Genomic DNA, 15,713 nt, shown 5'->3' with positions numbered 1-15,713 from the left:
CAACTCAGGGGGACTTATGTATGGTCATTGAGAGTGAAATCAGTTAGACAGCAAGAGAAACTTATCATATCACTTATAAAGGGAATCTAAAAATCGCCAACCGTGAACTGAATTACAAACAGAACACCATCACACATTTACAAAACACGCTTACGGCTGCTTAAGGGGAAAAGTGTGGTGCGGTGATGCATAAATCAGGAGGTTGAAATTGGCACAGATACCGTTCCATACGCCAATAATGTAATCGCCAAGACATACTCATGGTTCAAGGAACTGGACTCAGCACACTCTATTCACAGAAAAAACATATATCTGACTACTAGAAACTAGAATTTATTGATGTCTCTCTGTAAGTGACTCAAGTGGATGTACAGCACCAAGAAACACAACATTGCAAATCAGCTCCAGCCCATTATAAAAATTAATTATAAAAAGAGAAAGACAGTGAGAGAGAGAGGAATTCTTACAAAATTCAATCAGGGGCTGTGAGGCAACTGGACTGACCACATCTACACTCACAGCTGAATGGGACGTAAGGCTGGACACCCTAACCCTAAACCCTAACCCTAACCCAACCCTAACCCTACCTTAACCCTAACCCTAACCCAACACTAACCCTAACCCTAAACCTAAACCCTAACCCTAACCCCTAACCCTAACCCAACCCTAAGCCTAACCCTAACCCCTAGCCCTAGCCCTAGCCCTAACCCTGACCCTAACCCCTAACCCTTAACCCCTAACCCCTAACCCTAACCAAGTTCACAAGTAAACTTCTCGCCCACCTGGAGAGAGTGATTTCATTTGAAAGAGTAAAGACACAATCAGCTCAGTAATTGGCCACGGGGGCTGGAGGGGCCAAGGTTAACCTGAGCTGGAGGAACGTGGGTGCCTGCCTGGATGCTCAGAGGCCAAGGGCTGTTCTGAGACCTGCTTGGACACCCGTGCAGATGGAACAAAGGATCCGCCCAGTCCCAAGAGGGCCCCACCGGCCCTCACGAACGCAACACCAGACTTCCCAGGTGGCGCAGTGGTTAAGAATCCACCTGCCAATGCAGGAGACACGGGTTTGAGCCCTGGTCAGGGAAGATCCCACATGCTGTGGAGCAACTAAGCCCGTGCACCACAACTACTGAGCCTGCGCTCTAGAACCCGCGAGCCACAACTGCTGAAGCCCACGCGCTTAGAGCCTGTGCTCTGCAACAAGAGAAGCCACCGCAATGAGAAGCCCCCACTCGCCGCAACTAGAGAAAGCCTCCGGGCAGCAATGCAGACCCAACACAGCCCAAAATTCATTAATTAATTAATTAATTAAGAAAAAAAAAAAAGGCAGCACCTGGGGGCTGGCAGACTGATGCACCAAGTCTTACATCACGTCTACTTAGTATCCTGCATGTCAGGGCCATGCTGGACCTGGGGCTGCCCAGACAGAGTGGGGCCTGCATCACCCTTCCCAGGAGGGAGGGTGGAGGGAAACCCTGCATGACCTCTGAGGCCCTAAGAACCCTTGACTAAGGCTGAGCTCAATTTGAAACAGTGGGTGACCAGAGCGGACATTTCATTCATCTATCAATGAGAATCCAGCACTGGAGGAGCAGAAAACAATGGCCTCGCTCAACCTTGACGCTAATCCCGACATGGACCCTAACCCTAAACTCTGATCCTGACCCTAAGCCCTGACCTAACCTTAGCCTAACCCGTACCCTAAACCTGTACCTTACCCTAACCCATGCTCTACCCGTATCCTACCTGTACCCCAATTCTAACCCATACCCTAACACCCACTCTAACACAGAACCCTAACACCCTGAGACCAAAACCATAAACCTTAACCAATAAGCAAAACCATAACCATAACCAAACCATAAAATATAGTCATTAACCATACCCATAAATAACTCATTAACCATAAAACTTAAACCATAACAGCAACCATAAACCATACACAGCCCCAACCCTCACACCAGCCCCAGCCCTAATGCTAACCCTCCAAACCACTTACACCAAGCCAAGTCTAATCAGATTATACAACTACATCTTGAAAAAGAAAACTGGGGAATTCTCTGGTGGCCCAGTGGTTAGGACTCTGTGCTTTCACTGCCAAGGGCTCGGGTTCGATCCCTGACTGGGGAACTAAGATCCCACAAGCCATGGGACGTGGCCAAAATAAATAAATAAGTAAAATGAAATAAAACCACTATTTTAAAAAAGATTTTAAAAATAAAGGAAAAAAACAAGAAAACTACCCCAGTACAACTTATAAATAGGAATGTAAAAATCTATCACACAATAATAGCAACATGAAACCAACAGAACTTTAAATGGATAATGCCATAAGCAAGTATCTCTACACCAGGAATTTCAGGTTGCTCAACATATGAAAAGTAAGCAATGTATTCAACCACAATAATGGTGTGAAGTAAAAACACATAATCATATCAATTAATGCAAAACATCTACAATGAAAATCCAGTGTTATTTCATGAAAAACACTCAAGAAAGCAGGAATAAAAGGAAATTTGTTCAATATGGAAAAGAGTAGTACAAAAAGCCACAGCAAACATCATGCTCAACGTTAAAGACTGAAAGATTTACTCCTGAAATCAGGAACAGGGCCAGGAAGCTGGCCTTCATCACCGTTACTCAATAGTGTACTGGAAGTTCTACCCAGAATCTTGAGGAAAGAAAGAAAAGGCATCCATGGGTGAATGGAAAAATTAAAACCGTGTCTCTTCACAGAACATAGGTCACATCATCTTATATATAAAACTACCTATAATCAGCAAAGAAATTATTTGAGCTAATCAACTAATTAATAAGCAGTGTTACAGAACAAAACATCAATTCATGAAAATCTATCTTATATGCATACGCTGGCAAAAAATAATCTGAAAAAGAATTTATGAGAACAATTCCATTTTTAATAATGTCAACATCAATATTTAGGAGTATGTTTAATCAAGGTACAAGACTTGTTTTTATGTATGTAAAGTTGTATGTTTGAAATTACTGGAAAGTCAATTACTTTTCAAAACATCATGTCTGTCAACAGCATGCCAGAAGAGCAGAGAAAACATCAAACTTCCATATAGAAGCCAAGCCTTACCCAGATCCAGTTCACCCAAAGTCCACATGTCATTTAGAGGCACTGTGGGAAGGTTATATTAGGAGCCGCCGTGTTCCGTGTTGTGGACGACCTGGATATGGTAGAAACAGTGGGATTTTTGAATTCCAATTTTCCACTTCATTCCACAAAAAAACTATTAGAACTAATAAATCAATTCAGTAAAGTTGCAAAATCAATACACAGAAATCAGTTGCCTTTCTAAACACTAATAATGAACCATCAGAAAGAGAAAGAAAGCAACCCTATTTACAACTGCATCAAAAAGAACAAAATACCTGGGAATAAAGTCAACCAAGGAGGTGAAAGACCTGCACACTGAAAACTTGAAGACATTGATGAAGACATTGAAAGACACACCAATAAATGGAAAGATATCCTGTTCTCATGGAATGGAACAATTAATATTGTTAAAATATCCATGCTACCCGAAGCAGTGGACACAGGGAATGCAATCCCTCCCAAAATTCCACGGTATTTCCCCCCAAAATAGAGCAAATCCTCCTAATATCTGTGGGGAACCACAAAGGACCCCAAATAGCCAAAGAAACCCTGAAAAAAGAGAACGGGCTGGAGGCATCTCCCTCCCTGACGTCACACTCTGCTCAGAAGCTACAGTCACCAAAACAGTGTGGAACTGGCTCAAAACGGGCGCAGGGACCAGAGGAACAGGACAGAGAGACCAGAATTCAACCCACACGGACGGGGTCGGTGAATTTATGACACAGGGACCAAGGGCACACCAAGGAGCACGACACTCCCCACGATAAATGGTGCTGGGAAAACTGGACGCCCCATAACTCACGCTGGCTACCCTGCACACAAACCTGACCAAACACCCAGCTTTCCACGCCAAGCCCTCCCTCGCTCACACGAAGACGGACCCCCTCAACGGTCAGTCGCCCACAGGAAGCTTCTCCCCACTTTTCCTCACCGTCTCTTCACCTTTTCCTCAGGCATCACCTGGGTCCTCAGGAAACCTAGTTCCCCAGTCAGCGTGGACGCAGCCCCATTTTGTCCTGAAGCCGAAACCCCAGCGAGTCCTAAGGGGACGGAGACCGAGCTCCTCTCAGCAGAGACGCTGAGCCGGGCGTCCTACCCGAAGGACCCCGCCCCCGCCCCCGCGCCTGAGGCGGCTCAACTCCTCTCAGCTGCCCTCACAATGGAGTTCCATGGAAGGAGCATGCGCTGTGGGTCAGAGAGGCGAACTCGGCGCCACCCTGTGGTCAGTGCAGGAAGTGCAGGCCGCGCCTCCCTCACAGGTCACTGGGGGCAGCGTGCCCTACTGACAGGACTGCTGAATCCATTAAACTGGAAATTCAAACGAAAATGGAGTCTCTATCCCAAAAGTTTTCTAAAAGTAGTTAAGGAACAATTAATTGGAAACCATTTGGAAGGAAGTGAATGTAGATGCAAACTTTACAACTTATACCAAATTCACTCAAAGTTATTCAGAGGCAAATTTTATTTTAGTTTATAATTTATGTTTGGCTGCGTTGGGTCTTCGTTGCTGCATGTGGGCTTTCTCTAGTTGCGTCGAGCGGGGCTACTCTTCGTTGCGGTGCACGGGCTTCTCATTGCGGTGGCTTCTCTTGTGAGCGAGCACGGGCTCTAGGCGCGCAGGCTTCAGTAGTTGTGCCGCGCAGGCTTGGTTGCTCTGCGGCATGTGGGATCTTCCCGGACCAGGGCTCGAGCCCGTGTCCCCTGCATTGGCAGGCGGACTCTTAACCACTGCGTCACCAGGGAAGTCCCCACAGACAAACTTTAAATACAAAACTATTCAAGGGGCTCCCCTGGTGGCGCAGTGGTTGAGAATCTGCCTGCTAATGCAGGGGACACGGGTTCGAGCCCTGGTCTGGGAAGATCCCACATGCCGCGGAGCAACCAGGCCCGTGAGCCACAACTCCTGAACCTGCGCGTCTGGAGCCTGTGCTCCGCAACAAGACAGGCCGCGATAGTGAGAGGCCCGCGCACCGCGATGAAGAGTGGCCCCCGCTTGCCACAACTAGAGAAAGCCTTCGCACAGAAACGAAGACCCAACACAGCCAAAAATAAATAAATTATTTAATCAATTAAAAAGAAAAGCTGTCTCTCAAATTTAACTTCCAGAATATATTCAGGAAAAACGCATACGCCCTTTTTGGCCAACCAAAGAAGCGGGCAATGCAAATCAACACTACAAAGAGGTATCACTTCGAGTCAGAAAAAAGGACCATCCTCACAAAGGGTAAAAACCAGATATGCAGGACAAGGAGAGGAGAAAAGGGAGCCTCGTTACGCTGAAGGGGGGAATGTAAATTGCCAACGGCCACTCTGGAGAAGTGTGCTGTGTTTCCTAAAACATCTAAAAAACAGAGCTACAAAGCATAGGGCGCTTCCACTCATGGGCCTATATGTTGGAAAATCCAAAAATCCACCGGACGCAGGCACCCCGTTTACTGCTGCTATGTTTACAACAGCCTCGACTTGGGTACAACTTCATAGTCCTTGGAAGGAAAAAATGGTGAAAGAAAATTTGATACTTAGGCACAACGGAATATTACTCAGCCCTGAAATCAATGAAATGAGGCCAGTTGCAGCAACTCAGGGGGACTTATGTATGGTCATTGAGAGTGAAATCAGTTAGACAGCAAGAGAAACTTATCATATCACTTATAAAGGGAATCTAAAAATCGCCAACCGTGAACTGAATTACAAACAGAACACCATCACACATTTACAAAACACGCTTACGGCTGCTTAAGGGGAAAAGTGTGGTGCGGTGATGCATAAACCAGGAGGTTGAAATTGGCACAGATACCGTTCCATACGCCAATAATGTAATCGCCAAGACATACTCATGGTTCAAGGAACTGGACTCAGCACACTCTATTCACAGAAAAAACATATATCTGACTACTAGAAACTAGAATTTATTGATGTCTCTCTGTAAGTGACTCAAGTGGATGTACAGCACCAAGAAACACAACATTGCAAATCAGCTCCAGCCCATTATAAAAATTAATTATAAAAAGAGAAAGACAGTGAGAGAGAGAGGAATTCTTACAAAATTCAATCAGGGGCTGTGAGGCAACTGGACTGACCACATCTACACTCACAGCTGAATGGGACGTAAGGCTGGACACCCTAACCCTAAACCCTAACCCTAACCCAACCCTAACCCTACCTTAACCCTAACCCTAACCCAACACTAACCCTAACCCTAAACCTAAACCCTAACCCTAACCCCTAACCCTAACCCAACCCTAAGCCTAACCCTAACCCCTAGCCCTAGCCCTAGCCCTAACCCTGACCCTAACCCCTAACCCTTAACCCCTAACCCCTAACCCTAACCAAGTTCACAAGTAAACTTCTCGCCCACCTGGAGAGAGTGATTTCATTTGAAAGAGTAAAGACACAATCAGCTCAGTAATTGGCCACGGGGGCTGGAGGGGCCAAGGTTAACCTGAGCTGGAGGAACGTGGGTGCCTGCCTGGATGCTCAGAGGCCAAGGGCTGTTCTGAGACCTGCTTGGACACCCGTGCAGATGGAACAAAGGATCCGCCCAGTCCCAAGAGGGCCCCACCGGCCCTCACGAACGCAACACCAGACTTCCCAGGTGGCGCAGTGGTTAAGAATCCACCTGCCAATGCAGGAGACACGGGTTTGAGCCCTGGTCAGGGAAGATCCCACATGCTGTGGAGCAACTAAGCCCGTGCACCACAACTACTGAGCCTGCGCTCTAGAACCCGCGAGCCACAACTGCTGAAGCCCACGCGCTTAGAGCCTGTGCTCTGCAACAAGAGAAGCCACCGCAATGAGAAGCCCCCACTCGCCGCAACTAGAGAAAGCCTCCGGGCAGCAATGCAGACCCAACACAGCCCAAAATTCATTAATTAATTAATTAATTAAGAAAAAAAAAAAAGGCAGCACCTGGGGGCTGGCAGACTGATGCACCAAGTCTTACATCACGTCTACTTAGTATCCTGCATGTCAGGGCCATGCTGGACCTGGGGCTGCCCAGACAGAGTGGGGCCTGCATCACCCTTCCCAGGAGGGAGGGTGGAGGGAAACCCTGCATGACCTCTGAGGCCCTAAGAACCCTTGACTAAGGCTGAGCTCAATTTGAAACAGTGGGTGACCAGAGCGGACATTTCATTCATCTATCAATGAGAATCCAGCACTGGAGGAGCAGAAAACAATGGCCTCGCTCAACCTTGACGCTAATCCCGACATGGACCCTAACCCTAAACTCTGATCCTGACCCTAAGCCCTGACCTAACCTTAGCCTAACCCGTACCCTAAACCTGTACCTTACCCTAACCCATGCTCTACCCGTATCCTACCTGTACCCCAATTCTAACCCATACCCTAACACCCACTCTAACACAGAACCCTAACACCCTGAGACCAAAACCATAAACCTTAACCAATAAGCAAAACCATAACCATAACCAAACCATAAAATATAGTCATTAACCATACCCATAAATAACTCATTAACCATAAAACTTAAACCATAACAGCAACCATAAACCATACACAGCCCCAACCCTCACACCAGCCCCAGCCCTAATGCTAACCCTCCAAACCACTTACACCAAGCCAAGTCTAATCAGATTATACAACTACATCTTGAAAAAGAAAACTGGGGAATTCTCTGGTGGCCCAGTGGTTAGGACTCTGTGCTTTCACTGCCAAGGGCTCGGGTTCGATCCCTGACTGGGGAACTAAGATCCCACAAGCCATGGGACGTGGCCAAAATAAATAAATAAGTAAAATGAAATAAAACCACTATTTTAAAAAAGATTTTAAAAATAAAGGAAAAAAACAAGAAAACTACCCCAGTACAACTTATAAATAGGAATGTAAAAATCTATCACACAATAATAGCAACATGAAACCAACAGAACTTTAAATGGATAATGCCATAAGCAAGTATCTCTACACCAGGAATTTCAGGTTGCTCAACATATGAAAAGTAAGCAATGTATTCAACCACAATAATGGTGTGAAGTAAAAACACATAATCATATCAATTAATGCAAAACATCTACAATGAAAATCCAGTGTTATTTCATGAAAAACACTCAAGAAAGCAGGAATAAAAGGAAATTTGTTCAATATGGAAAAGAGTAGTACAAAAAGCCACAGCAAACATCATGCTCAACGTTAAAGACTGAAAGATTTACTCCTGAAATCAGGAACAGGGCCAGGAAGCTGGCCTTCATCACCGTTACTCAATAGTGTACTGGAAGTTCTACCCAGAATCTTGAGGAAAGAAAGAAAAGGCATCCATGGGTGAATGGAAAAATTAAAACCGTGTCTCTTCACAGAACATAGGTCACATCATCTTATATATAAAACTACCTATAATCAGCAAAGAAATTATTTGAGCTAATCAACTAATTAATAAGCAGTGTTACAGAACAAAACATCAATTCATGAAAATCTATCTTATATGCATACGCTGGCAAAAAATAATCTGAAAAAGAATTTATGAGAACAATTCCATTTTTAATAATGTCAACATCAATATTTAGGAGTATGTTTAATCAAGGTACAAGACTTGTTTTTATGTATGTAAAGTTGTATGTTTGAAATTACTGGAAAGTCAATTACTTTTCAAAACATCATGTCTGTCAACAGCATGCCAGAAGAGCAGAGAAAACATCAAACTTCCATATAGAAGCCAAGCCTTACCCAGATCCAGTTCACCCAAAGTCCACATGTCATTTAGAGGCACTGTGGGAAGGTTATATTAGGAGCCGCCGTGTTCCGTGTTGTGGACGACCTGGATATGGTAGAAACAGTGGGATTTTTGAATTCCAATTTTCCACTTCATTCCACAAAAAAACTATTAGAACTAATAAATCAATTCAGTAAAGTTGCAAAATCAATACACAGAAATCAGTTGCCTTTCTAAACACTAATAATGAACCATCAGAAAGAGAAAGAAAGCAACCCTATTTACAACTGCATCAAAAAGAACAAAATACCTGGGAATAAAGTCAACCAAGGAGGTGAAAGACCTGCACACTGAAAACTTGAAGACATTGATGAAGACATTGAAAGACACACCAATAAATGGAAAGATATCCTGTTCTCATGGAATGGAACAATTAATATTGTTAAAATATCCATGCTACCCGAAGCAGTGGACACAGGGAATGCAATCCCTCCCAAAATTCCACGGTATTTCCCCCCAAAATAGAGCAAATCCTCCTAATATCTGTGGGGAACCACAAAGGACCCCAAATAGCCAAAGAAACCCTGAAAAAAGAGAACGGGCTGGAGGCATCTCCCTCCCTGACGTCACACTCTGCTCAGAAGCTACAGTCACCAAAACAGTGTGGAACTGGCTCAAAACGGGCGCAGGGACCAGAGGAACAGGACAGAGAGACCAGAATTCAACCCACACGGACGGGGTCGGTGAATTTATGACACAGGGACCAAGGGCACACCAAGGAGCACGACACTCCCCACGATAAATGGTGCTGGGAAAACTGGACGCCCCATAACTCATGCTGGCTACCCTGCACACAAACCTGACCCAAACACCCAGCTTTCCATGCCAAGCCCTCCCTCGCTCACACGAAGACGGACCCCCTCAACGGTCAGTCGCCCACAGGAAGCTTCTCCCCACTTTTCCTCACCATCTCTTCACCTTTTCCTCAGGCATCACCTGGGTCCTCAGGAAACCTAGTTCCCCAGTCAGCGTGGACGCAGCCCCATTTTGTCCTGAAGCCGAAACCCCAGCGAGTCCTAAGGAGACGGAGACCGAGCTCCTCTCAGCAGAGACGCTGAGCCGGGCGTCCTACCCGAAGGCCCCTGCCCCCGCCCCCGCCCCCGCCCCCGCGCCTGAGGCGGCTCAACTCCTCTCAGCTGCCCTCACAATGGAGTTCCATGGAACGAGCATGCGCTGTGGGTCAGAGAGGCGAACTCGGCGCCACCCTGTGGTCAGTGCAGGAAGTGCAGGCCGCGCCTCCCTCACAGGTCACTGGGGGCAGCGTGCCCTACTGACAGGACTGCTGAATCCATTAAACTGGAAATTCAAACGAAAATGGAGTCTCTATCCCAAAAGTTTTCTAAAAGTAGTTAAGGAACAATTAATTGGAAACCATTTGGAAGGAAGTGAATGTAGATGCAAACTTTACAACTTATACCAAATTCACTCAAAGTTATTCAGAGGCAAATTTTATTTTAGTTTATAATTTATGTTTGGCTGCGTTGGGTCTTCGTTGCTGCATGTGGGCTTTCTCTAGTTGCGTCGAGCGGGGCTACTCTTCGTTGCGGTGCCCGGGCTTCTCATTGCGGTGGCTTCTCTTGTGAGCGAGCACGGGCTCTAGGCGCGCAGGCTTCAGTAGTTGTGCCGCGCAGGCTTGGTTGCTCTGCGGCATGTGGGATCTTCCCGGACCAGGGCTCGAGCCCGTGTCCCCTGCATTGGCAGGCGGACTCTTAACCACTGCGTCACCAGGGAAGTCCCCACAGACAAACTTTAAATACAAAACTATTCAAGGGGCTCCCCTGGTGGCGCAGTGGTTGAGAAACTGCCTGCTAATGCAGGGGACACGGGTTCGAGCCCTGGTCTGGGAAGATCCCACATGCCGCGGAGCAACCAGGCCCGTGAGCCACAACTCCTGAACCTGCGCGTCTGGAGCCTGTGCTCCGCAACAAGACAGGCCGCGATAGTGAGAGGCCCGCGCACCGCGATGAAGAGTGGCCCCCGCTTGCCACAACTAGAGAAAGCCTTCGCACAGAAACGAAGACCCAACACAGCCAAAAATAAATAAATTATTTAATCAATTAAAAAGAAAAGCTGTCTCTCAAATTTAACTTCCAGAATATATTCAGGAAAAACGCATACGCCCTTTTTGGCCAACCAAAGAAGCGGGCAATGCAAATCAACACTACAAAGAGGTATCACTTCGAGTCAGAAAAAAGGACCATCCTCACAAAGGGTAAAAACCAGATATGCAGGACAAGGAGAGGAGAAAAGGGAGCCTCGTTACGCTGAAGGGGGGAATGTAAATTGCCAACGGCCACTCTGGAGAAGTGTGCTGTGTTTCCTAAAACATCTAAAAAACAGAGCTACAAAGCATAGGGCGCTTCCACTCATGGGCCTATATGTTGGAAAATCCAAAAATCCACCGGACGCAGGCACCCCGTTTACTGCTGCTATGTTTACAACAGCCTCGACTTGGGTACAACTTCATAGTCCTTGGAAGGAAAAAATGGTGAAAGAAAATTTGATACTTAGGCACAACGGAATATTACTCAGCCCTGAAATCAATGAAATGAGGCCAGTTGCAGCAACTCAGGGGGACTTATGTATGGTCATTGAGAGTGAAATCAGTTAGACAGCAAGAGAAACTTATCATATCACTTATAAAGGGAATCTAAAAATCGCCAACCGTGAACTGAATTACAAACAGAACACCATCACACATTTACAAAACACGCTTACGGCTGCTTAAGGGGAAAAGTGTGGTGCGGTGATGCATAAACCAGGAGGTTGAAATTGGCACAGATACCGTTCCATACGCCAATAATGTAATCGCCAAGACATACTCATGGTTCAAGGAACTGGACTCAGCACACTCTATTCACAGAAAAAACATATATCTGACTACTAGAAACTAGAATTTATTGATGTCTCTCTGTAAGTGACTCAAGTGGATGTACAGCACCAAGAAACACAACATTGCAAATCAGCTCCAGCCCATTATAAAAATTAATTATAAAAAGAGAAAGACAGTGAGAGAGAGAGGAATTCTTACAAAATTCAATCAGGGGCTGTGAGGCAACTGGACTGACCACATCTACACTCACAGCTGAATGGGACGTAAGGCTGGACACCCTAACCCTAAACCCTAACCCTAACCCAACCCTAACCCTACCTTAACCCTAACCCTAACCCAACACTAACCCTAACCCTAAACCTAAACCCTAACCCTAACCCCTAACCCTAACCCAACCCTAAGCCTAACCCTAACCCCTAGCCCTAGCCCTAGCCCTAACCCTGACCCTAACCCCTAACCCTTAACCCCTAACCCCTAACCCTAACCAAGTTCACAAGTAAACTTCTCGCCCACCTGGAGAGAGTGATTTCATTTGAAAGAGTAAAGACACAATCAGCTCAGTAATTGGCCACGGGGGCTGGAGGGGCCAAGGTTAACCTGAGCTGGAGGAACGTGGGTGCCTGCCTGGATGCTCAGAGGCCAAGGGCTGTTCTGAGACCTGCTTGGACACCCGTGCAGATGGAACAAAGGATCCGCCCAGTCCCAAGAGGGCCCCACCGGCCCTCACGAACGCAACACCAGACTTCCCAGGTGGCGCAGTGGTTAAGAATCCACCTGCCAATGCAGGAGACACGGGTTTGAGCCCTGGTCAGGGAAGATCCCACATGCTGTGGAGCAACTAAGCCCGTGCACCACAACTACTGAGCCTGCGCTCTAGAACCCGCGAGCCCCAACTGCTGAAGCCCACGCGCTTAGAGCCTGTGCTCTGCAACAAGAGAAGCCACCGCAATGAGAAGCCCCCACTCGCCGCAACTAGAGAAAGCCTCCGGGCAGCAATGCAGACCCAACACAGCCCAAAATTCATTAATTAATTAATTAATTAAGAAAAAAAAAAAGGCAGCACCTGGGGGCTGGCAGACTGATGCACCAAGTCTTACATCACGTCTACTTAGTATCCTGCATGTCAGGGCCATGCTGGACCTGGGGCTGCCCAGACAGAGTGGGGCCTGCATCACCCTTCCCAGGAGGGAGGGTGGAGGGAAACCCTGCATGACCTCTGAGGCCCTAAGAACCCTTGACTAAGGCTGAGCTCAATTTGAAACAGTGGGTGACCAGAGCGGACATTTCATTCATCTATCAATGAGAATCCAGCACTGGAGGAGCAGAAAACAATGGCCTCGCTCAACCTTGACGCTAATCCCGACATGGACCCTAACCCTAAACTCTGATCCTGACCCTAAGCCCTGACCTAACCTTAGCCTAACCCGTACCCTAAACCTGTACCTTACCCTAACCCATGCTCTACCCGTATCCTACCTGTACCCCAATTCTAACCCATACCCTAACACCCACTCTAACACAGAACCCTAACACCCTGAGACCAAAACCATAAACCTTAACCAATAAGCAAAACCATAACCATAACCAAACCATAAAATATAGTCATTAACCATACCCATAAATAACTCATTAACCATAAAACTTAAACCATAACAGCAACCATAAACCATACACAGCCCCAACCCTCACACCAGCCCCAGCCCTAATGCTAACCCTCCAAACCACTTACACCAAGCCAAGTCTAATCAGATTATACAACTACATCTTGAAAAAGAAAACTGGGGAATTCTCTGGTGGCCCAGTGGTTAGGACTCTGTGCTTTCACTGCCAAGGGCTCGGGTTCGATCCCTGACTGGGGAACTAAGATCCCACAAGCCATGGGACGTGGCCAAAATAAATAAATAAGTAAAATGAAATAAAACCACTATTTTAAAAAAGATTTTAAAAATAAAGGAAAAAAACAAGAAAACTACCCCAGTACAACTTATAAATAGGAATGTAAAAATCTATCACACAATAATAGCAACATGAAACCAACAGAACTTTAAATGGATAATGCCATAAGCAAGTATCTCTACACCAGGAATTTCAGGTTGCTCAACATATGAAAAGTAAGCAATGTATTCAACCACAATAATGGTGTGAAGTAAAAACACATAATCATATCAATTAATGCAAAACATCTACAATGAAAATCCAGTGTTATTTCATGAAAAACACTCAAGAAAGCAGGAATAAAAGGAAATTTGTTCAATATGGAAAAGAGTAGTACAAAAAGCCACAGCAAACATCATGCTCAACGTTAAAGACTGAAAGATTTACTCCTGAAATCAGGAACAGGGCCAGGAAGCTGGCCTTCATCACCGTTACTCAATAGTGTACTGGAAGTTCTACCCAGAATCTTGAGGAAAGAAAGAAAAGGCATCCATGGGTGAATGGAAAAATTAAAACCGTGTCTCTTCACAGAACATAGGTCACATCATCTTATATATAAAACTACCTATAATCAGCAAAGAAATTATTTGAGCTAATCAACTAATTAATAAGCAGTGTTACAGAACAAAACATCAATTCATGAAAATCTATCTTATATGCATACGCTGGCAAAAAATAATCTGAAAAAGAATTTATGAGAACAATTCCATTTTTAATAATGTCAACATCAATATTTAGGAGTATGTTTAATCAAGGTACAAGACTTGTTTTTATGTATGTAAAGTTGTATGTTTGAAATTACTGGAAAGTCAATTACTTTTCAAAACATCATGTCTGTCAACAGCATGCCAGAAGAGCAGAGAAAACATCAAACTTCCATATAGAAGCCAAGCCTTACCCAGATCCAGTTCACCCAAAGTCCACATGTCATTTAGAGGCACTGTGGGAAGGTTATATTAGGAGCCGCCGTGTTCCGTGTTGTGGACGACCTGGATATGGTAGAAACAGTGGGATTTTTGAATTCCAATTTTCCACTTCATTCCACAAAAAAACTATTAGAACTAATAAATCAATTCAGTAAAGTTGCAAAATCAATACACAGAAATCAGTTGCCTTTCTAAACACTAATAATGAACCATCAGAAAGAGAAAGAAAGCAACCCTATTTACAACTGCATCAAAAAGAACAAAATACCTGGGAATAAAGTCAACCAAGGAGGTGAAAGACCTGCACACTGAAAACTTGAAGACATTGATGAAGACATTGAAAGACACACCAATAAATGGAAAGATATCCTGTTCTCATGGAATGGAACAATTAATATTGTTAAAATATCCATGCTACCCGAAGCAGTGGACACAGGGAATGCAATCCCTCCCAAAATTCCACGGTATTTCCCCCCAAAATAGAGCAAATCCTCCTAATATCTGTGGGGAACCACAAAGGACCCCAAATAGCCAAAGAAACCCTGAAAAAAGAGAACGGGCTGGAGGCATCTCCCTCCCTGACGTCACACTCTGCTCAGAAGCTACAGTCACCAAAACAGTGTGGAACTGGCTCAAAACGGGCGCAGGGACCAGAGGAACAGGACAGAGAGACCAGAATTCAACCCACACGGACGGGGTCGGTGAATTTATGACACAGGGACCAAGGGCACACCAAGGAGCACGACACTCCCCACGATAAATGGTGCTGGGAAAACTGGACGCCCCATAACTCATGCTGGCTACCCTGCACACAAACCTGACCCAAACACCCAGCTTTCCATGCCAAGCCCTCCCTCGCTCACACGAAGACGGACCCCCTCAACGGTCAGTCGCCCACAGGAAGCTTCTCCCCACTTTTCCTCACCATCTCTTCACCTTTTCCTCAGGCATCACCTGGGTCCTCAGGAAACCTAGTTCCCCAGTCAGCGTGGACGCAGCCCCATTTTGTCCTGAAGCCGAAACCCCAGCGAGTCCTAAGGAGACGGAGACCGAGCTCCTCTCAGCAGAGACGCTGAGCCGGGCGTCCTACCCGAAGGCCCCCGCCCCCGCCCCCGCCCCCGCCCCCGCGCCTGAGGCGGCTCAACTCCTCTCAGCTGCCCTCACAATGGA

The sequence above is a fragment of the Balaenoptera ricei genome, assembly GCF_028023285.1.
Source record: "Balaenoptera ricei isolate mBalRic1 chromosome 2 unlocalized genomic scaffold, mBalRic1.hap2 SUPER_2_unloc_1, whole genome shotgun sequence".
Taxonomy (NCBI): domain Eukaryota; kingdom Metazoa; phylum Chordata; class Mammalia; order Artiodactyla; family Balaenopteridae; genus Balaenoptera; species Balaenoptera ricei.
This window is presented reverse-complemented; position numbering follows the sequence as displayed.